We start from the raw sequence: 25,715 nt of genomic DNA, 5'->3' as shown, positions 1-25,715 counted from the left end.
TGGCCTCATTAAGCTTTGCAGTCACCATTTTCCAAGAAATAAAATGGCAATTGCAAAAATGCACATTTCTGTATGCACAAATATGCACATTTTGCAATCACCATTTTATTTTATTTTTTAAAATGGTGACCGTGGAGCTCGATAACGCCACTGAGGTGAGTGTGGGCTGCTTGCCGAGCATGGGAAGGGCTCGAGTGTGGACCTTTTTCATTTAATCTCCTTAAAACCGGGTTCCTGTGTTTGCTAAACAATCCAGCATGTAGGGGTGTATGAGACCCCACTTACCTTGCTCTGCTGGTGTCCATGGGGGGGGGGGAGGTGATCTGGTCCTCCCATTTGCATCCCTGCTTTAGCCATGATAGGCTGCGTAAATATTTACGTAGCCTATCACGGCTAAAGCAGTGATGCAAATGGCATCCCCTATGCAGGATGCCATTGCGGCTGCACACCGGAGCAGCGGCCAGCAGTGGCCGGATCCGGACCCCCAAAGGCAGGTAGGATCCAGTCCGTGGGGACTTTGGGGGTGGCGGGGGGGATTGCTTCATTCTGCCACAGACTCCGGGATCCAGATTCTAAAGAATCTGGCCTCACTGGAGTCCATGGTGGAATTCTCTGCCATCCCTACCAGCATGTGAATAAGACCAACCTTAGGCTAGGCAAAAGAACTAAAGTAAACCTCGGTGCCCAGTTGAATATATTTTTGAAGAATCAAACAGGGACAACTTCAGAAATGGTCAGTTGCTGATTTATTTTTTAAAGTAACACAGGATTAACTAGCTAAAACTTTACTTATTTGGGACCTGAATCCTAAGAATAACTCATCAAAGCAATTTACAAGTGGTGGTTGGAAGGGCCCCCCCTGCCCCCCCCAGGGGGGGGCACTTCCAACCACCACTTGTAAATTGTGATGATTTACAATTGTGATGATGGTGGTGAGGAGGGTGATTCACTGAGGGAGGGGGCCCATTGAGGTTGTCCTGCCCAAGGGCCCTGAAAAACCTGAAGTTGGCACTGATGGTGTGAGTTGATTTCTGGGGGGAGTGGTGTCTGTTCAGTGGAGGGCCTTTGGTTTAGGGATGTCAGAGAATTCCGCCATGAATCTAGGGGAGGCCGAATGCCAGCTCATTAGGCCCCCCGAAATCGGTGGCAGAACAGTCTCCCCCCCCCCCGGGACGGGACTTACCTTGGGCGGATCTTCCTGGTGGCGGCGGCTCCGGCGGCAGTTTGGCGGCAGCGGCTGTGGCAGCCGGTCTTCCAACTGGCTGCCGCTGCCACCATTTCCAGTTAAAAACAAAACAAAACAAAACAAAACAAACGTGATAGGCTACATAAAGATTTACGTAGCCTATCATGGCTAGATTTTTAAAAAACACCATGATAGGCTACGTAAATGTTTACGTAGCCTATCGTGGCTGATTTAAAAGAAAAAAAAACGTGGGTGCCGCCATTTGCGTTCCTTATTTTGGCACGTCTTAGTCTACATAAACATACGCGCGTAGACTCTATGCTATTTGCGTTCCCCTTATTTTCGCCGTCTTAGTCTACGTAAACATTTACGTAAACTTATGTACGTACGTAAACATATGCGCGTTTTTTTTTCTTTTCAATCAGCTGTGATAGGCTACGTAAACATTTACGTAGCCTATCACGGCTGACTGCAGGGACGCAAATGGCGGCGGCTATGACTGCAGCCATTTGCGGAGCTGGCCGGCCAGGATTTGGGGGGCCTCCCCCCTGGCCAGAATTTTGGGGGGGAGGGATGGAGCGCCTCCCCCCCTGGCCAGAATTTCGGGGGGAGGGACGGAGCACCTCCCCCCCCACGAATGTCACCCTTCGAAAAGGTAAGTGACTTTCATACATCCAAACTTTGGTTGCATTTTGCAGTACTTTATTTATTTCTTTTTAAAAATGTATGTCATTTCATTTCTATACTGCCCAATAGCTGAAGCTCTCTGGGTGCTTCACAAAAATTAAAACCACAAAGCACAGCATAAAACAATATAAAATATAAAAGCTTAAAACTACAATATAACAGTACAACCAGAATAAAACCTAGCAGGAATGCAGAGATTTAAAATACAGATTTAAAACACCAAAGCTAAGAGACTAGGAAGCTAAAATGCTAAAATACTGGGAGAATAAAAAGGTCTTCACCTGACACCAAAAGGAGTACCATGTAGGTGCCAGGCAAACCTCTCTAGGGAGCTCATTCCACAGCTGGGGTGCCACAGCAGCAAAGGCCCTCTTCCTGGTAGCCACCCGCCTCATTTCCTTTGGCAGGGGCTCCCGGAGAAGGACTGCTGAGGATGATCTTAGGGTCCAGGCAGACACATATAGGAGGAGGCGTTCCTTCAGATAACCTGGCCCCAAGCTGTTAAGGGCTTCAAATTTTATTTAAGCACCACACAAGTAACAAACACACACAACATCTTTTCCTTAAGCCAGAAAAAGAGGAGGAACTGGAAGTGGTCTTGTTGCAGTCTGAACACCTTTATCGATGAGTCAGATTGAAACAGGGTAAAACACACCAAGGCTGTTCAACTGTGCATGTTTGGGTCCCTCTGTGATATGAGTTGTCACTAGACCAGTCCCACCACTCAGTACCTTTTGTTCTAATGGGAACGCAGCTGCTAGGAATTTCAGACATACCAGTAATCCCCCTCACCTCCCTCTACAAAAGTGTTGTGTCTCAATCAAAGGGTGAGGATTGCATGCCCTTCATTTCACAGAATGAAAGAGGGATATTTGTTTAGACAAATCGGAGGTGGGGCCTAGAAGCAAGGGTGGCAGGGTGGACTGGTTTTAGCCTAGGCACATTTATTCAACAAGAAAAAAGGTCAAAGGACTAATGCTTGATAATGTCTTTGAATCAATTTCTCCAAAGGCACTGCATATAGTTGCTCAGTGTTTGTGCATAGGGACAAAGAAGTAATTCAAAGCACACAGGTAGTCAGATTACAGGGACTAACGCTGGAGGCACAGCCCAGCTTGGCCCCATCTACTCAAGCCTTTTAGTCTGTGACAGCTGCGAGTCAAGGTCCCTCGGGACAGATGACATAGTCGCCACTTCGCAGCCATCCGTGGTTTTATCCTGGAAAATGCGGATTTCTAAGGAGGTGTTTTGCTGCAATGTTTTTGTTTGCTGCAGGTTTCCCACAGTTGTGAGCCATCTGTCCCTTCCCCAAATTGACTTTGCATTTTGCAGGCATGTGTGGTGTTTGCATCACTCTGTGATGCCCCTTTACTCCCTCTGTCCCTTCACAGCTGCACAGTTACGGAAGCACAGAGGAGCATTTTCATTTATTTAATCACACTTTTGCACATTTTTGCAACTGCGTATCTTTGCAATAGTTGCTTCTGGACTCGGTGCCAAGGGCTGGGGGAGTCCTGGGGGAGGACCAACTTTGCTCTGGCCACCATTTCAGAGTGATGGGTAGGCATGTGCTGCTCACACTTGTGAATGCGAACCATCACAAGAGTCTCAGATTGGGGAACTGACAAACAGATGGCATGGAAATGAAGGAGCAATAAACACCCTCTATTTACCAAATGAGGGATGGAAAGACACAACAGAACCCCTATAATACAAAACAGACACTACAGTGTCGCACTCCCATGCTCACGGGACTGCACAGCTGCGCATTAAAGTATAATGGCAAAAAAAAGGGCAGGGCGGAGTCTGTCAGGGAAGCCCACGGTAAATCACAAGTGTATGCCACCAGAAGCTAATTCGAAGCTGCAATGCTGCACAGTTGTGACAGAGTGAAGAGAGAAAGCGGTGCCATGTAGATGGGGCCTTTGACTGATCTGCTTCATATTAGGGCTCAAACTCCCTCCCTGCCCTCCCTACCAGTCTCTCCTCCCCTTTCCCCCACTATAAAAAAATTCTTAGCTTGGAGAGGGTGACAGAGGGCCCAAAGGGACTTCCCTCTTGTGATAAATGATTAGAGATGGACGAAAGGGACTTACCTGGTCCCGCAGCTTGCTTTGCGGTGGGGGGGAGGCACTTAGCCTATCACGGGTGACTTTGGAAGAAAAAAAAAAGCGCGTACGCAAATGGCGGTGGCCCATGGGCACTGCCATTTGCGTTCCTTAGATTGGCACGTCTAGTCTATGTAAAGATTTACGTAGACTACGGCGAAAATAAGGGAACGCTATTTGCGTTGCCCTTATTTTCGCCGTAGTCTACGTAAATCTTTACGTAGACTAGACGTGCCAAAATAAGGAGCGCAAATGGTGGCGCCCATGGGCCACCGCCATTTGCGTACACGCTTTTTTTTCCCCCCCAAAGTCACCCGTGATAGGCTACGTGATGATTTACGTAGCCTATCACGGCTGACTTTGGAAATCTAGCCATGATAGGCTACGTAAATCGTCACGTAGCCTATCACGGGTGTGTGTGTGTGTGTGTGTGTGTGTGTTTACTTTTTTATTTTGTAATGGCGGCGGCAGCAGCTGGTCGGGAGACCGGCCACTGCCCCCACCCCCGCCGAACCTAGGGGTGCACGAAAGTCCCTTACCTGTCCTCGAAGCTTTTCGCGGTGGGGGGAGGTGCTTCGCTGCTCCCCCCGTGAAGTTCAGGCCAGGGGGGGAGGCTTCCCGCCTCGCCCGGCCGAAATTCAGGCCGGGGGGGAGGCTTCCTGCCTCGCCCGGCTGAAATTCAGGCCGGGGAGGAGGCGCCTCGCCTCGCCCGGCCGCATACTAAAAAGTTAAAAAAAAAAACCGCCCCCGTGATAGGCTACGTGACGATTCACGTAGCCTATCACGGCTAGATCTGCAAAGTCAGCCGTGATAGGCTACGTTAATCGTCACGTAGCCTATCACGGGTGACTTTTTTAAAAAAAGAAAAAAGCGCGTACGCAAATGGCGGCCCCTATAGGGAGCCGCCATTCCCGTTCCTTATTTGGTCGCTGTAGTCTACATAAATCTTTACGTAGACTATGGCGAAAATAAGGGCAATGCAGCGTTGCCCTTATTTTCGCTGTAGTCTACGTAAAGATTTACGTAGACTCCAGCGACTAAATAAGGAACAGGAATGGCGGCTCCCTATGGGGGCCGCCATTATCCGTACGCGCTTTTTTTTTTTTTAAGTCACCCGTGATAGGCTACGTGACGATTTACATAGCCTATCACGGATGACTTTGCAAATCTAGCCGTGATAGGCTACGTTAATCATCACGTAGCCTATCACGGGGGCGTTTTTTTTTTCTTTTATTGGATTGGCGGCGGCGGCGGCCGGTCAAAAGACCGGCTGCCGCTCCTGCCCCGGACGAAGACCCGCCAAACCGCCGGCCGGACCCGCCGCCGGGAGGGACATTCGCCAAAGGTAAGTCCCGTCCCGGGGGGGGTGCAGGGGGCGGGGGGGTGCGGAGAATTTCTCCCCGAAACTTGTTTGGGGGGCCGAACACGTTGGCGCTGGGCCCCCCAAAGTTTCGGGGAGAAATTCTCCGCCAACCCTAGCCGAACCGCCGCTGAACCGCCGCCGGGACCCGCTGCCGAGAGGGACATTCGGCCACGGTAAATCCCATCCCAGGGGGGGCGGGGGGGGCAGCGGAGAATTTCCCCAACACTTTCGGGGGCCGAATGCATCGGCACTCGGCCTCCCGAAGATTCGTGGAGAAATTCTCCGCCATCCCTATAAATGATGCCCATAGTGGCTTTTCCTGCCAGAATTCATAGGGCTTGACTACAAGTCTAGAGACTCTATTATATGAAGTGGTATATAAATATTACTAATAAATAAATACATACATACCTAGGTCTTTGTATTTAGCTAGGAAATGATGCTCTGTGTGGGGCCTCCTCCTTCAAGTGGACTCCAGTTCCCAGAACCTTCTGTCATTATAACAAAGTTGCCACAAATCTGATTTTTTTTTTTTTTTTTGCTGGAAACTGACTAGCATGACTGCCCTTCTAAATATTGATACGATACAGGTATCAATTCAATCAGCTAAAGAAACATAAAGGCACATGGCACAAAGACCCCTGCACCTATTTTTATAAAAAAAAAATTGGCCAGCCTAATCTCCTCCTAAGGGGCTACTATGCCTGGAAATAACATCCAACTCTGACCAAAAGAAAAAAAAGTTATCACATTTTGTAATTTCCCATGGTAGTCAGAGGGAGACAAGAAGCCTCGGATGTCTGAATTAGGGATGTATGAAAGTCACTTACCTTTTTGCAGGTGTGATTCATGATGGGGGGGGAGGCGCTCCGTCCCTCCCCCTGGAATCCTCCCTGGCCAGCTCTGCTCTGCGGCGGCTCCGCAGAGCTGCCGGCCAGGGCCATCCGCAGCCGGAGTTCCAGCTGTGGCCGGGCTGCTGCAGACGCAAATGGCAGCCACTGTAGCAGCCATTTACGTAGCCTATCACGTATTTACATAACCTATCACGGAAAAGAGCAGGGATGCAAACGGCAGCTGCTACACTGTTTGCGCTGCTGCTCTTTCTGTGATAGGCTACTTAAGTATTTATGTAGACTATCACAGTAAAGGCAGCCACGCAAATGGCATAGTGGCCGCCGTTTGCGTGGCTGCCTTTACCATTTATTATTTATTTATTTTATTTATTATTAAATTTATTAATCGCCCATCTGGCTGGTCACCCAGCCACTCTGGGCGATGTACAACATACAATAAAAACAGTTTAAAACAATAAAATTCTACAATAAAAACATTTTCTAAAATAACACACACCCCAAATGCCTGCCTGAACAACCACGTTTTTAATGCACGACGGAAGCTCATTAAAGAGGGGGCATGACAGAGTTCCCTAGGGAGGGAGTTCCACAGAGTGGGGGCCACCACAGAAAAGGCCCTCTCCCTCGTCCCCACCAGTCTAGCTGTCCTGGCTGATGGGACAGAGAGAAGGCCATCCGAGGCTGATCTTGTTAAGCGGCCTGTCTGGTGCTGCTGGAGGCGCTCCTTAAGATAGGCTGGGCCGGAACCATATAGGATTTTAAAGGTCAAAACCAACACCTTGAATTTGGCCTGGAAAACAACTGGTAACCAGTGCAACTCCTTCAGCACTGGAGTGATGTGATCTCGCCGGCGGCTGCCTTTAATCAGGCGAGCCGCCGCGTTCTGTACCAGCTGCAGCTTCTGAACTGTCTTCAAGGGTAACCCCACGTAGAGCGCATTACAGTAGTCTAAACGAGAGGAGACCAGGGCATGTGCTACCAATGGGAGCAGATGGTCGGGAAGGAAGGGGCGCAGCCGCCGTATCAGATGGAGTTGATACAGCACTGTCCGGCTCACAGCTGACACCTGAGCCTCCATGGACAGCTGGGAGTCCAAAATGACCCCCAGGCTGCGGACCTGGTCTTTCAAGGGTAGCCGTACCCCATTCAACACCAGGTCAACATCCCCCAGCCTCCTCTTGTCTCCCACCAAAAGTACCTCGGTCTTGTCAGGGTTCAGCTTCAGCTTATTCCTCCCCATCCAGCCACTCACTGTCTCCAGACATTTGGACAGGGATTCTACGGCCAACCTTGGTGAAGATTTGAATGAGAGGTAGAGCTGCGTGTCATCCGCATATTGATGAGACTGCACCCCAAACCTCCTGATGATAGCCCCCAGCGGCTTCACATAGATGTTAAATAGCATCGGGGAGAGGATGGAACCCTGTGGCACCCCACAAGTAAGTGGCCACGGGTCCGAAACCTCCTCTCCCAGTGTTACCCTCTGGTACCTGCCGGAGAGGAAGGACCGGAACCACCGCAATACGGTGTCTCCAATGCCCAACCCCTCCAGGTGGTACCATGATAGGCTACGTAAGTATTTAGTGATTAGGCTACATAAGTATGGCCATTTGCGTGGCTGCCTTTACTGTGATAGGCTACGTAAATACTTACATAGCCTATCACGGAAAGAGCAGGGGCGCAAATGGTGTAGTAGCCACCGTTTGTGTTCCTGCTCTTTGCTGATTTAGGCTACGTAAATACTTACGTAGCCTATCATGGCAGCTTGGCAGGACATAAATGGCAGCCGCAGCAGCCAGCCGAAAGACCAGCCACTGCCGCCACTGGAGCCCCAGGTAAGTTTCGTTCCAGGGGGATTCCGCAGGGTGGTGGGGGGTGGGAGGCCATTCTGCCACGGATTTCGGGGGTCCGAATGCCAGTGCATTCGGCCTCACTGAAATCCGTGGTGGAATTCTCCGCCATCCCTAGTGAATCACAACTTGGTTTCAGTCCCCTAGGTGAAGCTGTTGGACTCTGAATTGGTCTGAGCCGAAGGAGGGAATTTTCTGAAGTGCCAGATCTGGGTCTGAGTCAAATCTTGCCGTCAGTGCACACCTCTCATTTTACATCTTTCAATAAATTTTTTGACTTGATGTTTCAAACAGCATCTTCAACAACCAAAGTCTCAAAAGCCACTTTTCATTTAGTGAAGGTGGAAGGGCTGCTCTACAAACCATGCTGGACTCATGCCATTAATGACATATTTATTTTGGAGTATTGTGGTCTTAGGAATACTTCACAGATGCATGCATGTACACCACCCATATTCCTCCATGATTTTCAGATGAGTGGGTCAAATGGTATTTGATTTAAGCGTTCAAAGTGCTGGCAAGATATGGAATCTACGTGCGTGAAATGTCATCTACTTTTTTGCCACGTCAACTCCAGTGTTGGCAAACCTCATTTGAATCACAACAAGAATGTACGGTACGCTGCAGGTTTTATGGTTTTACATCGTCCATCAACTGGAAATGTCTCAACACAAAATCATAGTTGGAGATAGGATATTAAAAGATAACTTGTGTAGTGATTGGAACCAGATCATATTTTGGTGTTGACAATGATGCATTCTTTGGATTAGAAATTTTGTGCTGGAGAAAGAAACACGAAGCTGTTTTCACATCAGTATTTCATTTATTTGGCAATGTGTGACAGTGACTGTCATAGTAAAGTAACTGACACCTAAGAATATTTCCAAACCTGCTGTTTATTTTAGGCAGTGATACATGAAGTACTACAGAAAGGACACGAAGTGTGCAATTACTACTCTTTAGGATTTCTAACTTTCCCCATGAATAAGGATAGGTTTAATAGACTCTTCCAAAATGAATATAAGGAAGGGCCTGTTAAAAACAACTTCTGGAACAGAAATGGAAGTGGAAAGGGTAGTAATGTCAATGGCAGTAATAGCAGCTGCAGCTTCAGTGCCATTCTCATAAACATTCAAATAAGCTTTGTGAATAGCCGGCAAAGAAAATAAGCAAGTATTAGTACAGAATAGTGATCATATTGTATTATAATGTCTAGTTCTGGTCATTCAAAGCAGAAGAATCCAATTAATATCTTGGGAGACGTTGTTATAAGGATGTACGAAACACCTACCTGGCTCCGTGTCGGGCAATCCGCGGTGGGAGGGAGGTGCTCCGTCCCTCCCCCCGGAATCCTCGATGGGGGGGGAGGCGATCCGGTCCTCCCCCCCGGAATTCTGCCTGGTCGGCTCCACTCCGTGGCCAAGCCACTGAGCCACCAGCCAGCTCTGGCCGCCCACAGCCGGACATCCAGCCACTGGGCAGCCCTGCAGGGATGCAAATGGCAGCTGTCGTAGGCGCCGCCATTTGCGTCCCTGTATTGAGCCATGATAGGCTATGTAAATATTTACATAGCCTATCACGGCAAGGGGAAAAACCCCAGCGTACGCAAAATGGTGGTAGCTGCCGCCATTTGCGTATGCTGGGTTTTTTTCCCCCTGCCATGATAGGCTATGTAAATACTTAAATAGCCTAGCACAGCCTCCACAGTGACGCAAATGGCTATGAAGCCTATCATGGCTATGAAGAGGAGGAAGCGAATGGCAGCCGCAGGACGGCCACCATTCGCAAAGCAGCGCGGACGGGAGCAGGTAAGTGCTCTGTTTAGCATGCCTTTCGTGGGGTGGGGGCAGAGGGGACTTTGTCCCGTGTGCCTTTCGTGGGTTGGGGGGCAGGGGCTTTGTTCTGCGATGGATTTCAGGGGGCTGAATGCACTGGCATTTGGCCTCACCGAGATCCATCGTGGAATTCTCTGACATCCCTACGTTGTTATCATTTCTTATTCCCATGACCTATTGTTATTACACTTCCAATCAACCCTGGGCCAATCTACACAGAAATGCTTTGTGAACTGATTTGGGAAAAATCCGCATTTTCACAGAAACGAGTTAACTCTCTCTGTGGCACACTCAGTACTGTATTCCTCCACTTTTGCGGAGCAAATGGGAAATAATGCCACAGTAGTTGGGGTGGGGTGGGCAAGTAGAAAAGATCATCATCAATTGCATAGGTATGGGGCAACCAATGAGTGCAGGTTTGCTCCCCGTCCCTTCCTCCCTCTCATCAACCAAGTTCAATGGAGGACTTGCTTATGAATACACAGTCATGACAAATCCCACATATGCACACATTTAGGAGGAGGGCAGGCAGGCAGCTGCCCCCCGCCAACCGCAGGCTGAGCAGAATGAGCGGGAGTGCAAGAGGTGCTGAGAGTAGGGAATTCGAGACAGATTAAAATGAGCTCGGATTTCTAAGAATCCAACTTGCAGAATCTACTGCGGAACAACCCCCTCAGACTGTGCGGCATCCGTGGACTTTTGGATGAGTGTTTTACTTTCCTGAAATTAACGCATATACATCCGTAGAAAAATACGTAGGTTTCTGCTGAGGAAACGTTGAATGGAATGGGGGACAATACACCAAATGTTACATACTGAGGTAAATTATGTAAATAATTATATAAATACTTATGTAATTATTTACAGAATTATTTCCATATTTTTCTGCAAGATGAAAAAAAAAATTGCATCCATCTGTGGGAGGATGAGGGAATGAAAGGCGCCTGACAATCTGCGAAACACAGACGGAGCAGATTTTACACAGTCCGTACATCCCTAGCTGAGAGCAGAGAGTGCAGAGCCAGTGAGGAGGGAGAGAAACTATCACATTGTCTTTGATGTGTATTAACTACCCAGTCAACAGGCTCCCCCCCCCGCCATGAGCTCAATGAAGTGCTTCTGAATACATGTTCATGAAAATCATCTGCCCTGGCATCCACCCTTCCTTAGCTATGCAGCTTCGAATCTGGCATCCACCCTTTCTTAGCTGTGCTCCTTTGTAGGGATGGCGGAGAATTTCTCCCCGAAACTTCGGGGGGCCGAGCGCCAACGTGTTCGGCCCCCCAAATAAGTTTCGGGGAGAAATTCTCCGCACCCCCCCTGGGTCGGGACCTACCTTTGCCAAATGTCCCTCCTGGCGGCGGGTCCGGCCGGCGGTTCGTCGGGTCTTCGTCAGGGGCGGGGGCGGCAGCCGATCTTTCGACCAGCTGCCGCTGCCGCCATTGCAATAAAAGAAAAAAAAACAAAAACGCCCCCGTGATAGGCTATGTGACGATTAACGTAGCCTATCACGGCTAGATTTACAAAGTCAGCCGTGATAGGCTATGTAAATCGTCACGTAGCCTATCACGGGTGACTTTAAAAAAAAAAGCATGTACGGATAATGGCAGCCCCCATAGGGAGCCGCCATTCGCGTTCCTTATTTGGTCGCTGTAGTCTACGTAAATGTTTACGTAGACTACAGCGAAAATAAGGGCAACGCTATTTGCGTTGCCCTTATTTTCGCTGTAGTCTACGTAAAGATTTACGTAGACTACAGCGACCAAATAAGGAACGCGAATGGCGGCTCCCTATGGGGGCCGCCATTTGCATATGCACTTTTTTTTTTTTTTTAAGTCACCCGTGATAGGCTACGTGGCGATTTACGTAGCCTATCACGGCTGACTTTGCAGATCTAGCCATGATAGGCTACGTTAATCGTCACGTAGCCTATCACGGGGGCGTTGTTTTTTTTTTAACTGTTCAGTTCGCGGCCGGGCAAGGCGAGGCGCCTTCTCCCCGGCCTGAATTTCGGCCGGGCGAGGCGGGAAGCCTCCCCCCCGGCCTGAATTTCGGCCGGGCAAGGTGGGAAGCCTCCCCCCCCGGCCTGAACTTCGCGGGGGGAGCAACGAAGCACCTCCCCCCCACCGCGGGAAATCTTCGAGGACAGGTAAGTGACTTTCGTCCACCCCTACTCCTTTGTAGCTGCGCAGTTGCAAAACAGCAAGGCTGGCTCCCCTCCCCACTCCCATGCTCAATTAATATTTGAAGTGAGAGGCATGTTCGCAACAGCACAGTTTCCAAGCAGCAGGGCTGCTTCTACTCAGCAAAGTGGAATTGCAGGCAATGAGTTACTCCTGGGTAGACATGTTTACCCCTCTGCTCTCCCCATGCCCCATGCAACTCTCCCTTCCACCAATCAGTGCCGCTTCCTCCAGCCCACGCCGAAGCCAGCTGAGGTCAAACAGACTCCCACACTGCACTGAAGCTGCTATGACAGGAAAATCTGACCCCAAATGAGTTTGAAAACACACACACACCCAGGTTTAGGGCAAGAAATACCGAACTAGCTACAGGGAGAGGCGTGCGTCATCTGACACGATCAATTTGGGGGTGGAGTAGAACCGGAGCGAATGCCCCTTGTAGATGGGCCCCCTGACTGTTTGTGAGATGGACAAAACTGTCAAAGTTGCTTTCCCCTGCATCCATTTTTATCTAATCTCTCCATCCAGAATATTTATTTATTTTATTTAGTACATTTCTAATCTGCGCAATAACTAATGTTCTCTGGGCAGATTAAGACCTGTTAAAAAACTAAAATGCCATTTTAATAGGGGTGTACAAAACCCCGCTTACCTGGCTCTGCCGGGTTCCACAGGTGGGGGGAGGCGATCCGTTCCTCCCCCCGGAATCCTGCCTGGCTGGCTCTGCTCCGTGGCCAGTCCGCAGAGCTGCCAGCCTGGCCAATCCGCAGCAGGGCCTCCACCCACTGCCGGGCTGCTGCAGACGCAAATCGCATCCTGCTTAGGGGATGCCATTTGTGTCCCTACTCTAGCCCGTGATAGGCTACGTAAATATTTACATAGCCTATCACAGGCAAGTGTAGGGACGCAAATGGCGGCCACTATGATGGCCGCCATTTGCGGCCGCAGCAGCCTGGCAGCGGCTGGAGCTGCCACCGCATCCACCACCAGGTAGGTCTGTCCCGGGGGGATTCTGCGGGGGGGGGGGAGGCTGTTCCGCCATGGATTCCGGGGGGATGGATTCTTTAGAACTGGAGTCCATGGTGGAATTCTCTGACATCCCTACATTTTAAAGCACAGTTTAAAATATAAAACACAATACAAATATTTATAAGAATAAAATGCAATATATAATGCAAAACCATATACAGTACAGGAATTGATAAGCTAGCCTATCGCATGAAAATCCACAGAATAGGGATGGCAGAGAATTCCACCACGGATCTCGGTAAGGCCGAATGCCAGTGCATTCGGCCCCCCGAACTCTATGGCGGAATGGCCTGCCCCCCCTCCCCCCTGCAGATCCCCCCCGGGACAAGACTTACCTGGGACAGATCTTCCAGGTGGTGGCGGCTCCGGCAGCAGCTTCGGCAGTGGCGGTGGCTGGTCTTCCGACCGGCTGCCACTGCCGCCATTTCCAGTCTTATTAAAAAAAAAAAAAAGACGTGATAAGCTACGTAAAGATTTACATAGTCTATCATGGCTGGGTTTTTTTTAAAAAAACATAACGTGATAGGCTATGTAAATCTTTACGTAGCCTATCATGGCTGTGTGGGTTTAAAAAAAAAAACGCGTATGCAAATGGTGGTGGCTACGGCCACCGCCATTTGCGTTCCTTATTTTTGGCTGTCTTAGTCTACGTAAATATTTACGTAGAGTATGATGGCAAAAATAAAGGGGAATGCAAATAGTGTAGCGGGCGCTATTTGCATCCCTTTTTGATTCGCCGTTTTAGCCTACGTAAAGATTTACATAGGCTAAAATGGTGAATCAAAAAGGGACGCAAATAGCGCCCGCTACGCTATTTGCATTCCCCTTTATTTTCGCCATCATAGTCTACGTAAATATTTATGTAGATTCAGATGGCCAAAAATAAGGAATGCAAATGGCAGTGGCCGTAGCTGCCGCCATTTGCGAACGTGGTTTTTTTTTTCGCCCCCAGAGCCCTCCGCGGCCGGAAATCCAGCTTCGGATGGCTCTGGGCTGGGCTGGGCCTGGCTGGCTGCTCCGCGGAGCTGCCGCGGAGCACAGCCAGCCATCGAGGATTCCGGGGGGGGAGGAACAGATAGCCTCCCCCCCGTCGAGGATTCCGGGGGGAGGGTCGGAACGCCTCCCCCACCACCATCAACATAATCCGCGAAAAGTAAGTCACTTTCGTACAACCCTACCACAGACGCAAATGGTGTAGCAGATGCCATTTGCGGCCATAAAGCCCTTAATTTAAGCAAAATGCAGCCATTTAGGGCTGCATTTAGCTTAATCTAAGAGCTTTACGGCTGCAAATGGTGTACTGGATGCCATTTGCATCCAGAGTCACTCTCAGCCAGCTATACGGCATGCCAATGGTAGCCGTATCGCTGGCACTCTGGAGCTGGCCAGCGGCTCTGCGGAATTGCTGCAGAGCACAGCCAGCCGGCGAGGATTCTGGGGGGAGGGACAGATCACCTCCCCCCAAGGGTGGATTCCCCAGTGGAGAAGCTGAAGTAGATGAACCCTTGGTCTGATCTAACATGGCTCTTATGTTCTTATGTTCTTATATATAGACATCATGACTAGTACCCATTGATAGTTTTATCCTCCAGGTGGGGCAGTGTTTTTTTTTTGTCTTTTCCTCAGCAAGCCCTCCTCCCAAGCAGGCTCTCTCTCCACTCCCAAGGAGCTAATCTTTACCTGGCAGAGGCGAGGCCTTCAGGAGAGACTATCTTGGCATAATGCCTGCACTCTCTGACTCTTCCACTGTCATGCTTTCTGCCGCCTGCCTATATCTTCAGCAACAGCAGCACGCAGTTGTGCCTCTGTAGCAGGGATAGGCAACCTGGAGCCCTCCAGATCTGTTGAACTACAACTCCCACAAGCCCAAGGGAGCACAGGCAATAGTTAGGGATTAAGGCAGTTGTGGCCCAAAACATTTCGAGGTCACCAGGTTTTCCGCGCCTGTTCTGGAGCATGCCTCTGCATCCACAGAAGTGTGTGCAGGTGTCTTGAGGATCTAAATTGGAAAATGGAAGAAATTTGTGTGTGTTTACTATAGATGTGGGTATGTTCTTCTTTTTTTAAGTTTGAAGGGTGTATTGTGTTAATTTTAACTTTTTAGTGTTCTATTTAAACAATGGTTTATACACAGAGGCCGCAAATATTACTGAAATCAAACCATGCAGAACTGGAGTCTCCATCTATTGCTATACATTTATGGAATTGTTCATGGAAATCACACAAATTGGACAGCGGTTTGAAAAATGATACCATCCTTAGCTAGTGTAGTAAGGTAGTATTCTGACAGAAAGATTTGGCTATGGTAAAACCGGAGAATGAAGAACCAAATACAGAATTCAGGAAGCCTTTGAAAATGACTCAATGGATACAGAAGTCTTTGCAAATGACACACGGTAATGTGGTATCTCCTACTCATTCCAAGGTAGAAGATTATCCTCTACACTCCCTCCAATCCTAACAAAAGCTAAGGTGCAATCCTATGCAGGTTTAGAGAGAAGTCCCACAACTCCCAGCATTCCCCAGGCAGCTATGCGTAGGATTGTGCCCTCAAGGGCAAAGACACATATCTGAAGATGATTTTTTTTGTTTTCCTATAATGTTATAATGGTTAGGAAACACAAGATCTCTTGAAGAAATGCATCCTATCATTGTAGAGCTGATTGGTCTTGAAGTGCCACTTAGGGTACAATCCTATGCATGTTTCGACAGAGAAAAGGTCTACAACTATCTTGGAATATAGTTGGATGACAGAATAAAGTGGCAGGGTTTCTTAACTCTGCATCATACTCTGTTTCTGCAAGACACATGAACAACTGATGCAGATTATTTTGAATTGCCTTGCTGCAAGGCCTATATTAGTGTCACCCTCAAGGCTACAAAAAAAGGGGAGGACTCAACATGGGCTGATCACTTTTGTATCTAGCAAATTGAGAAAGAACATATTCAGACCTCATATTCTTCCATTTCTTCCACCATTCAGTGTGTTATGTTTCTCTGTCCACAGGATTTAGCACGGGGGGTGGGTGGGTATTAAGGCTTACATGGCCTCTCCTGGATTTAAGAACTGGGACACCTCTACACTACTCTTTTTGAGGTGCGTTGACCAGAGCTATGCACAATATTCCAAGTGTGAATGCATCATAGATTTGATTAAGAGCGCTATGATACTGGCAATTCCCCCCTGCCTAAACTGCCAGCTGAGATCCCATCAGCATATATGTGAAGTTGGGGGGGGGGAGGTTCCACCTAATATGTATCACTTTACACTTGCTTAAAAAGAACTGCATTTGCTATTTTGATGCCCATTCACCCAGTTTGGAGAGATCCTTTTGCAGCTCTTTGCTGTCTCTTTTTGTTCTAACCACCCTAAATCATCATCATCATCATCCAGTCATCTGCAAACTTGTCCACGTCACTGCTCACCCTTAACTCCAGATCATTTCTGAACAAATTAACAAGCACTAGTCCAAATCAGATCCTTGGTGGAAACCACTGTTTACTTGTCTCCAGTGTAGGGGTGCACGAAAGTCACTTACCTGGTCTCGCAGCTTGCTTGGCGGTGGGGGGGAGGCGCTTCGCTGCTCCCCCCGAAGTTCAGGCCGGGGGGGGAGGCTTCCCGCCTCGCCCGGCCGAAATTGAGGACGGGGAGGAGGCGCCTCGCCTCGCCCGGCCGCGAAATAAAAAGTTTTTAAAAAACACCCCCGTTATAGGCTACATGACGATTTACGTAGCCTATCACGGCTAGGGTTGGCGGAGAATTTCTCCCCGAAACTTTGGGGGGCCGAGCACCAACTTCGGGGGGCTGCCGCCGCCGCCATTGCAATGAAAGAAAAAAAAAACGCCCCCTGATAGGCTACGTGATGATTAATGTAGCCTATCACGGCTAGATTTGCAAAGTCAGCTGTGATAGGCTACGTGAATCGTCACGGGTGACTTTAAAAAAAAAAAAAGTGTGTACGGATAATGGCGGCCCCCATAGGGAGCTGCCATTCCCGTTCCTTATTTGGTCGCTGTAGTCTACGTAAACGTTTACGTAGACTACGGCGAAAATAAGGGCAATGCTATTTGCGTTGCCCTTATGTTCGCCGTAGTCTACGTAAACATTTACATAGACTACAGCAACTAAATAAGGAACGCGAATGGCGGCTCCCTATGGGGGCCGCCATTAGCGTACGCGCTTTTTTTTTTTTTAAAGTCACCCGTGATAGGCGATTCACGTAGCCTATCATGGCTGACTTTGCAGATCTAGCCGTGATAGGCTATGTGAATCGTCACGTAGCCTATCAGGGGGCGTTTTTTTTTAAAAAAAAAACTTCCGCGTTCGCGGCCGGGCGAGGCGGGAAGCCTCCTCCCCGGCCTGAATTTCGGCCGGGGCGAGGCGGGAAGCCTCCCCCCCCGGCCTGAACTTCACAGGGGGACCAGCGAAGCGCCTCCCCCCCACCGCGAACGTCCTTCAAGGACAGGTAAGTGACTTTCGTCCACCCCTAATCACGGCTGACTTTGCAAATCTAGCCGTGATAGGCTACGTTAATCGTCACGTAGCCTATCACGGGGGCGTGTGTTTTTTTTTTACTTTTCTTGGACTGACGGCGGCGTCAGCCGGTCGAAAGACCAGCTGCCGCCCCCGCCCCTGACGAAGACCTGCTGAACCGCCGCCGGGACCCGCCGCCAGGAGGGACATTCAGGAAAGGTAAGTCCCATCCCGAGGGGGGCGGGGGCGGAGAATTTCTCCCCGAAACTACTTTGGGGGGCCGAATACGTTGGCACTCGGCCCCCCGAAGTTTCGGGGAGAAATTCTCCCCCATCCCTACTCCAGTGTAAAAAGTGTCCGTTTCTTCTTACATTCTTCTTTCTGTTCTTTAACCAGTTATGACCATAAGATGATGTCTCCCCTTATTCTATAACTGCTAAGCTTCCTCACTAACTGTTCCTAACTGATCCTTAATGAAGTGTTACCCCTCCCAAACATGGCTTGAAAATCATTCAAGTCCCTTAACACCAACGAAGCATTAAGGGAGCAATCCTATGTCCTCTAGACAGTATCTGGAGGACATAGAATTGCTTGCTTTCCTGGATACAAGGTCAAAGACAAGGCTCTGACACTGTAGCCAGGAAACCACGTTCCCCCTCTCCTCCCCCTCCCCCTTGTAGCTTGCACAGAGAGAACTGCACCAGTTCCCTCTCCATGTTCACAGAGTGCAGAGATGCGGAAAAGGAGGCGTTCCTGGGGATGGGGATGGGAGGAGACCAGGGTGGCAGGCTTCCATTTGCCCTATCGCTGCCCCAGCCTCCTTCCCTCCCCCTCCCTGAAGCCTTTGCTAGATGGGTGAAATTGCCCATCTAGCTTAAATGCAGTGCAGGAAGCACAAGGTGCCTCCCACTCTGCATAGGATATGCGTAAGCCTCCAAATTCAGGGGCTTAGGAGTACCCAGGGCACTGCCCGTAAGATTGTGCCCTAAGTCTTTTCCACCACAGACTCAATCCAGGCCAGTAAGCATAGCCATGGGTGTCATATCCCTATCTCTGTTTGAGGAACCTGGAACAAGAAGGCATTTCTTTGACATTTCTGGACAGGATTAGGAGGAAGACGTCTGGACCACAGAAGATCTTCAGTAGGGATCTTCCCTTATTGTGGCTGCTTTACACATACCATTATTCATACATTCAGATAATTTCTGAAAAGAAGGAAAAGTGTGCATCCTGAGATGTGTGAAAAATCACACAAGTGTGCATTATGCTGTAATTGATGTCCATTTGGAAGGTACTGTGCCCATGGCTTTTTCTTACATGGAGAAAACTTGATGTATGAAGTAGTATTCAGAGACAGATGCAAGTACTGTCATTTCCACATTAAAGTTATTTGTACCAGGAGACAGTAATGCACATGTGGCCTAAATATTCACATGGAATACGTTGTGGTCTCTTTGATTCAGTTTTTGTATCACAATGCATTTTGAGAAACGTACCTTGGAAACCTTCAGGTGAAGCTCCCTACTAATTCCAGATAGATCTGCATGCTCTGAGAATATCTCCGTAATACCCAGTCTTCTTAATATTCCTTTGAGGACATAGGTACTAGAGAATGAAAACTTTGGGAAGTGGAGATTCATATAACTGTTAAAAGAAGAACCAGAGGCTGGTGAGCTATCATTGTGAGAAAATACATATACGACATACTGTATGGAGATTTACACTGTCACTAGATCAAAAAGAGTTGAGACCAAACCTTGCATGTAGCAGCTTTCCATTTGCTATTGTAAAGGAAATATTGTGAATTGTGGGCAATTGAAGGGGATGTACCAAACACTCAGTAATGAAGGCAGCAGGAAGCCCTGGTCAGTATCGTGTGATGTGATCTATTTCATTCAGGATGTTGACTCTGTATTGTTTTCCAGTTCCATGGTGAAGTGCGATTATCTATGCAGCAGATAACAGCTGACAGAGGAGTCCTAATGGAGAGCTGGCCAGCTCACTCCACCCAGGGCAGGTGGTGCAGGTGTGTGGCGTGTGCATGTGTTACAGACCCAGCAGACCTTGGATTTTTCAAATTTCCCTCCCATTGCATCCAATGTCACTGGTGAGGGAAAATACCAGGGCCCCATCTACAGTATATGGCACTGCTTTGACCTCCCCTGCCGCCGCCATCACAGCTGTGCAGCAATGCAGCTTCGAATCAGCAAGACCTGCAATACACTCACGATGTACTACGTGCTTCTCTAACAGACTCGCTGTGCCCATTTTTTTTTTGCTATTACACTGAAATGTGCAGTTGTGCAGTCCCATGAGTGTGGGGGTGTGACACGTTGGTGGCTGTTTTGTATTTGAGGGGCTCTGCTCTGTCTTTCTGTCCCTGTTATAGGGAAAAATTGGGTATTTTGTGCTCCTTCATTTCCACACCATCAGTTTGTCAGTTCCCCAGCCTGAGACTCTCGCGATGGTTCACACTCACAAGTGTGAGCGCTATGTACCTAGCCATCACTCCAAAATGATGGCCAGAGTGATGTTGGTCCTCCCCCCTTCCCAAGCCCTTGGGTACTGAGTACAAAAGCAATCATTGCGAGGATACGAAGCTGCAAAAATGAGCAAAAGTGTGATTAAATAGATGAAAACAACCCTCTGTGCCTCTGTAACTGCGCAGCTGTGAAGGGATGGGGGGAGTAAAGGGGCATCACAGAGTGACGCAGGCACTACGCACACCTACAACATGCCCACTGCAAAATGCGAAGTCAGTATGGGGAAGGGACAGACGGCTCACAAGCGTGAGGAAACCCGTAGCAAACAAAAATATTGCAGCAAAACGACTCCTTGGAACTCTGCATTTTCTGGCTGAAAACCACAGATGGCTGCGAAGTCACGACTGTGTCATCTATCACAAGGGACCTCGACTCGCACCTACCCCAGAGTAAAAACCTGGTGTAGATGGGGCCCTATTGATCTTATCTTCAGCTTCTTCAAGATGCCTGAAGTCAGTACGAAGAATATCACCCTGATAAAAATGTTTGGCATCAACCACAAATTTTGGTCGTGGGTTAAATTTCTGATCTATGAAAAGGGCATCCCCAGCGCTCAGCTCCATTTCAGTCTCATTGCTGTTGAGCTTGTGGGGGAAATCATGAAAACTTTCATGTATTTCCTGCTCACTGATCTCTATCAAGCCAAGGCCCTGACAAAAGCTGAGTCAGCGTGGTAGATTCAGCCCCCAGTGACAGCATGGCAAAGGCAGCGGAAATGCTCAGAGGAGAGGAAAAAAAACATTCTTCTTAACAGCCTCTGAAGCAACCTCATGGTACAATCTAAAGGCAAAGTCAGCATTGGCTGGGGCAATCTTCATATAATGTAATCGGGAGGGTGGTAGCCGCAACTCACATGGTGGGGAGAGACATGCTGGCGGTGGCCAAATCACAGAAGCCAACAAGAAGCAAACATAGGCAGAAATTAAACATTGTGTTCCTCTGGGAGTAATCTGTTAAAGAAAAATCCTGTTCTCAATTTCTTGTTACAGTGACATAATGGAAAATGATTGAAATAAATCTCATAACAACATGGGAGAGCTTCAGCTGTTGGGTGGCATAGAAATGAAATAAATAAATATATTTTAAATATTATTTCTTCTTCGAGATTTCTTGTGGCATTTCTCTTGGCAGACTTGATTATGAGGGTTGATTTCTGGGGGTCTGTTCCATGGAGGCCCTAAGCTGCATTTGGGAGCTACTGTATGTGAACACTATGTTCCTTTTCACACAATAGCAATTTTTAACACAGGAAGGCTGCTTGAGTGTGCACGTTTGAGTGCTTCCGTGGTTTGAGTACTCGGTACACCAATCTCCTTACTTCTATTGGTACAATTCAAAATCTCCACCTCTAAAATTAAAGAAAGCAGCTGCTTGACCTCACTCTAAAGAAGTTTTGTGTCTTGAGCAAAAGACAAGGATCATCATTTCACAGAAAGGAAGAGGGATATTTCTTTGGATAAGCAAGAGGTTTGGAATGGCAAACCAAGAGAAGGTTGCTGGGTGGATTGATTTTAATCCAGGCAAATGTAAGGAATGGATTGGAACCAGTTTTCCTGAAGGTGCTTCATATAGTCGCTAAACAGTTACACCTAGGGGTGAAGCAATGATTCAGAGCAGGGGTGGTGAGATCACAAAGGCTGTGATGGGAGGTGATCACAGAACACCTTGAGGAAGCCTGCTTCAAATTAGGGCTCATACTCCCCTCTTCCCTCCCTGCCAGCCTCTTCTCCCCATTCCTTAATTTAAAAAGAGAAATCCTCACCTTGGAGAGATGACACAAAGCCTGAGCTCTAACACTCAGCTACACCCCTTCCAAGATGTTAGAAAAACAATTGTAATCCCCTTTATGTTACTCACTGGAGAGCACCATGTGTGGAAAACTGCCACTGGCACCAGGTAAAGGGAAAAGAGTAAAGAAAAAAGAAACCTGCCCCCCTTTACTGGCACGCACTCTGAATGAGGCAAAGGCAATGGATCTGATGAGGTCTCCCCTCCCCATCTGCTAAGAAAAAACAGAAAATCCTCACCTTGGAGAGAGGATAGCAGGTGATAGAAAGCTCCAGGGAACACAGGAGATGTCCAAGGGGCCTTTCCTCTGCCATAGTTCATAGGACCACAAGCCCCATGATTCTGGGCAACAAATGATGCTCTGTGTGGGGCCTCCTCCTTCAAGTGGACCCTAGTCCATGAAAGCTTATATCATCCTAATAAAGATGTTAGATTTGAAGTTTATTTATTTATTTACTACATTTATATTCATTTTTCCTCCCTAAGGAACCCAAGGCAGCATACATAATCCTCTTCCTCTCCATTTTAGCCTCACAACAATGACCCTGTGAGGTAGGTTGGGCTGAGAGTCTGTGACTGGCCCAAAGTCACCCAGTGAGCTTCATGGCTGAGTGGAGACTAGACCCTGGATCTCCTGACTCCCAGTCCAACACTCTCACCACTACACCACACTGGCTCTCACCAGTGGCTCTCGCCACAACCTGGTTGCCACAAGGCTGTTTGTTCTTTTTGCTGCAAATGACTGACATGGCTATTCCTCTCAAAACTGTTACAATGAAGGCACCAGATTTAGCCATTTGAAGAAACCCAGCCAGATTGCATCTGATGACACAGACTGTGCTCATGCTGTCTGCCAGTGTGTCAGGCATTAAGAAATGGCAGAACGCAGGTGGTGAAAGGGCCTAAAAATGGGACCATACAAGGTAGAAGTGGATGGTCCTCACAGTGATATATTGGAAGGCATCTCCTGGGGTGAGGAAACTGGATCCCTGTGGCTTTGATGATTTTAGCCTCTAAACCCCAATATCTGTGCCAGCCTGATGCAGGAGCATTATGCGGTGGAATGGGAAGGGTGGAGAATTGCACTGCTCTCCCCCTCCAAAGGGCCTGCCGCTTTTTGATCCTGCCACCACCCGCATGGCTGGCGGGCTGGCCAGCTGGCTGCTTGCACCCACCCACCTGCCCAGCCAGCCATGTGGGCAGGACCAAGAAACAGCCACTCATATGCTCACACCCACCTGCTTGTTTGCCCCCACCTGCTTGATCTCTCCCGCTGCTTGCACCTGGCCAGCTGGCCAGCCGGCCATGCAGGCAGCTGGCAGGACCAAGAAGCGGCCACTGCCTCGCTCACTTACGCCCACCTCCTGGCTGGCTAATAAGGATATTGCAGGTGCCCGACTGGGTCCAGGAATCTGTCAGACCCTCTCCACCTGCAGCCCCCGGACTGTGCCTGCTGAGATGCTGCCCTTGCTCACCCCCCACTTGCCCTTGTTCATGCCCCCTCCCGGGCTCACTCCGATCCTGTCTGGTGAGCACCCGCCATTTTTCTGCCTTTGATTTCTACATAAAAAAAGGAAGTTAAGAAAATGTGCATATTTAAATATGTGCAGTTTGGGGCCAGGAAAACTTAATATGTGCAATATTAGGGGTAAAATCCTGGCCCCAAACTGCACATATTTAAATGTGCGCTTTTTTTTAACTTCCCTTTTGTGCGCACAACAAAGGTGGGAAAATGGTGGGTGCTCACCGGATGGGATTGCAATGAGCCCGGGCAACTCGCCAAGCTCGTGGGCAGCCTGAGTGCAGGTCTGGGGGGGTGCGAGTGGGGGCACCGCTTCAGCGGGCACCTGGACAGCCACCGCTCCCCCCTTGTGCCACAGCCCTGGGCTTCTGGGAGATGATGGCCGAATTATCAAGAGGGGTCCGGAACTATCGCGAGAGGTCCCGGCCCTCTCGCCGTAGTTCAGCTGACTACGTAGTACGGCTGAACTACTCTCCCAGGCAGCTTGCAGCTGTGGCACAAGGTGGAAGCTGCTCCTGGGTGGCAGTGATTCTCAGGAGGGCCAGAGAGAGCCAACATGCAGGTGGATAGGCAGGCACGGCAGCTGGGTTGGCTGCCAGCCTGCTGGCTGCCCAAGCAGGTCAGGTGGGAGGGTGGGCAGCAGTGGCAGCTCAACCACCACCGCCAGAAAAAAAAGAAGTGGGGCAGCAACGGCAGCTTCCTTGAGGCAGCAAGATGCCTTGGGCCAGGCCTGCCCAACATCCAGTCCATAATAACAATATAGTATACAAGGAATAAAATGTCGCATTGTGGGGTGCTCTTGTTTAGGATCATAGAATCATAGAATAGTAGGGTTGGGAAGGGCCTATAAGGCCATTGAGTCCAACCCCCTGCTCCATGCAGGAATCCAAGCCAAAGCATCCCTGACAGGTGACTGTCCAGCCTCGTCTTGAATGCCCCCAGTGTGGGAGAGCCCACCACCTCCCGAAGTCATTGGTTCCATTGTCGTATTGCTCTAACAGTCAGGAAGTTTCTCCTGATGTTCAGCTGGAATCTGGATTCCTGTAACTTGAGCTCATTATTCCATGTCCTGCATTCTGGGATGATCGAGAAGAGATCTGTCAGGGTTAGATCTGAGCCCATAGAGTCCCAAAGCAGCTCTGATTCTGAGGAAGAGATACAATCCATGGGAGAGGAACCCCCTCATTTTTCAGACCCGCAGCTGGAAGGAGAGCCCCCACCTGCTCACATTCCTGGGAGCGATAGTGACCCTGGCATGGACAGTGGGGGACAGCTTGAGCTTCTAGACGTGAGGCGCAGGCGCAGAGATAAGCAAGAGGTTGCAGGCACCAAGAGGAGGCACTCCGCCTGCTTGGTGCAATGACAACAGCTGCGCCCTGATGACCCATGGGAAAGGGGGGGACTCTCCCCTCCTACTCCTTAGGTTCAAAGAGTTGCCGCGCTTTTCTCCAAACGGGGACCAACTGACTTCCTAATGCTTAGAATCCCTGGTAGGCTGCTCCTTTGAGTTTTCCACTTAGTCGCAGGCAGTTAGCATCTGTAACAGTCATTAGGTTGAAAGGAAATAAAGCCTTGGAAAGAGCCCTTTTGTGTGCATGTTGATTCTGGCTACTTGAGGATTTCAGAAGGCAGCTAGGGTGCTCCTGACAAGATTCCAGCCTTCCTCTCTGTGACAACCTTTCAAGGACTTGAAGGGTGCTATCCTATCTCCCCTCAGTCTTCTCTTCTCAAGGTTAAACATGCCCAGTTCTTTCAGTCTCTCTTCATAGGGCTTTGTTTCCAGTCCCCTGATCATCTTCGTTGCCCTCCTCTGAACCCTCTCCAGTTTGTCTGCATCCTTCTTAAAGTGTGGTGCCCAGGACTGGACACAGGACTCAAGATGAGGCCTTACCAGTGCTGAGTAGAGGGGATACTACAGGATACTACATTCTGTTTTTCCTCCCATCAAGTGGTTTCCTCATTTGGCTGTTTTTTTCCTAAAGATTTTTATTCTTTTTCTAATCTTGGGGTTGCTCCAACTCTGCTGATCCCTCCCTGGGTCGTGCTGTTTTGGCTACCTCAGTACCAGCATGTGGAAAACTGAGGTCACTGTTCCTATGTATGCTGTTGTATCACTGAGCATGAAGTGATATCTTCAGTTCCCTTCCTCATCTGCTGTGGAACCAGCCATTGTATGAATAGCCATAATATAAGCTACATTACAGTTAAGAACCAGGACTAGTTTCTGGGAGTGGAAGATGTAGATCCTGAAGTGAAGGGGGTCTTGTTCTGTCCACAATGCAAGGAGAGAAGT

At 49.0% G+C, this 25,715-nt stretch overlaps 1 protein-coding gene and 1 pseudogene across 1 annotated transcript in view; both read right to left on the bottom strand.

Annotated features, from left to right (window-relative positions):
* LOC146357071 (alpha-1-antiproteinase-like) overlaps positions 1-19,133 on the bottom strand; it is a 36,099-nt gene extending 16,966 nt beyond the window's left edge. The window contains exon 1 of the mRNA XM_084839908.1: positions 19,066-19,133. The gene's annotated coding sequence lies outside the window, so the exon portion shown is untranslated. The remainder of the gene's footprint in view (positions 1-19,065) is intronic.
* On the bottom strand, positions 7,658-23,583 carry LOC146357070 (alpha-1-antiproteinase 2-like; annotated as a pseudogene).
* Between the last annotated feature and the right edge of the window lie 2,132 nt (positions 23,584-25,715).

This window comes from Heloderma suspectum, chromosome 1 (genome assembly GCF_057233095.1).
Source record: "Heloderma suspectum isolate Gila_16-S chromosome 1, 16-S_ref, whole genome shotgun sequence".
Taxonomy (NCBI): domain Eukaryota; kingdom Metazoa; phylum Chordata; class Lepidosauria; order Squamata; family Helodermatidae; genus Heloderma; species Heloderma suspectum.
Note: the sequence above shows the minus strand (reverse complement) of the source record. Positions and strands in the feature narration are given on the sequence as shown.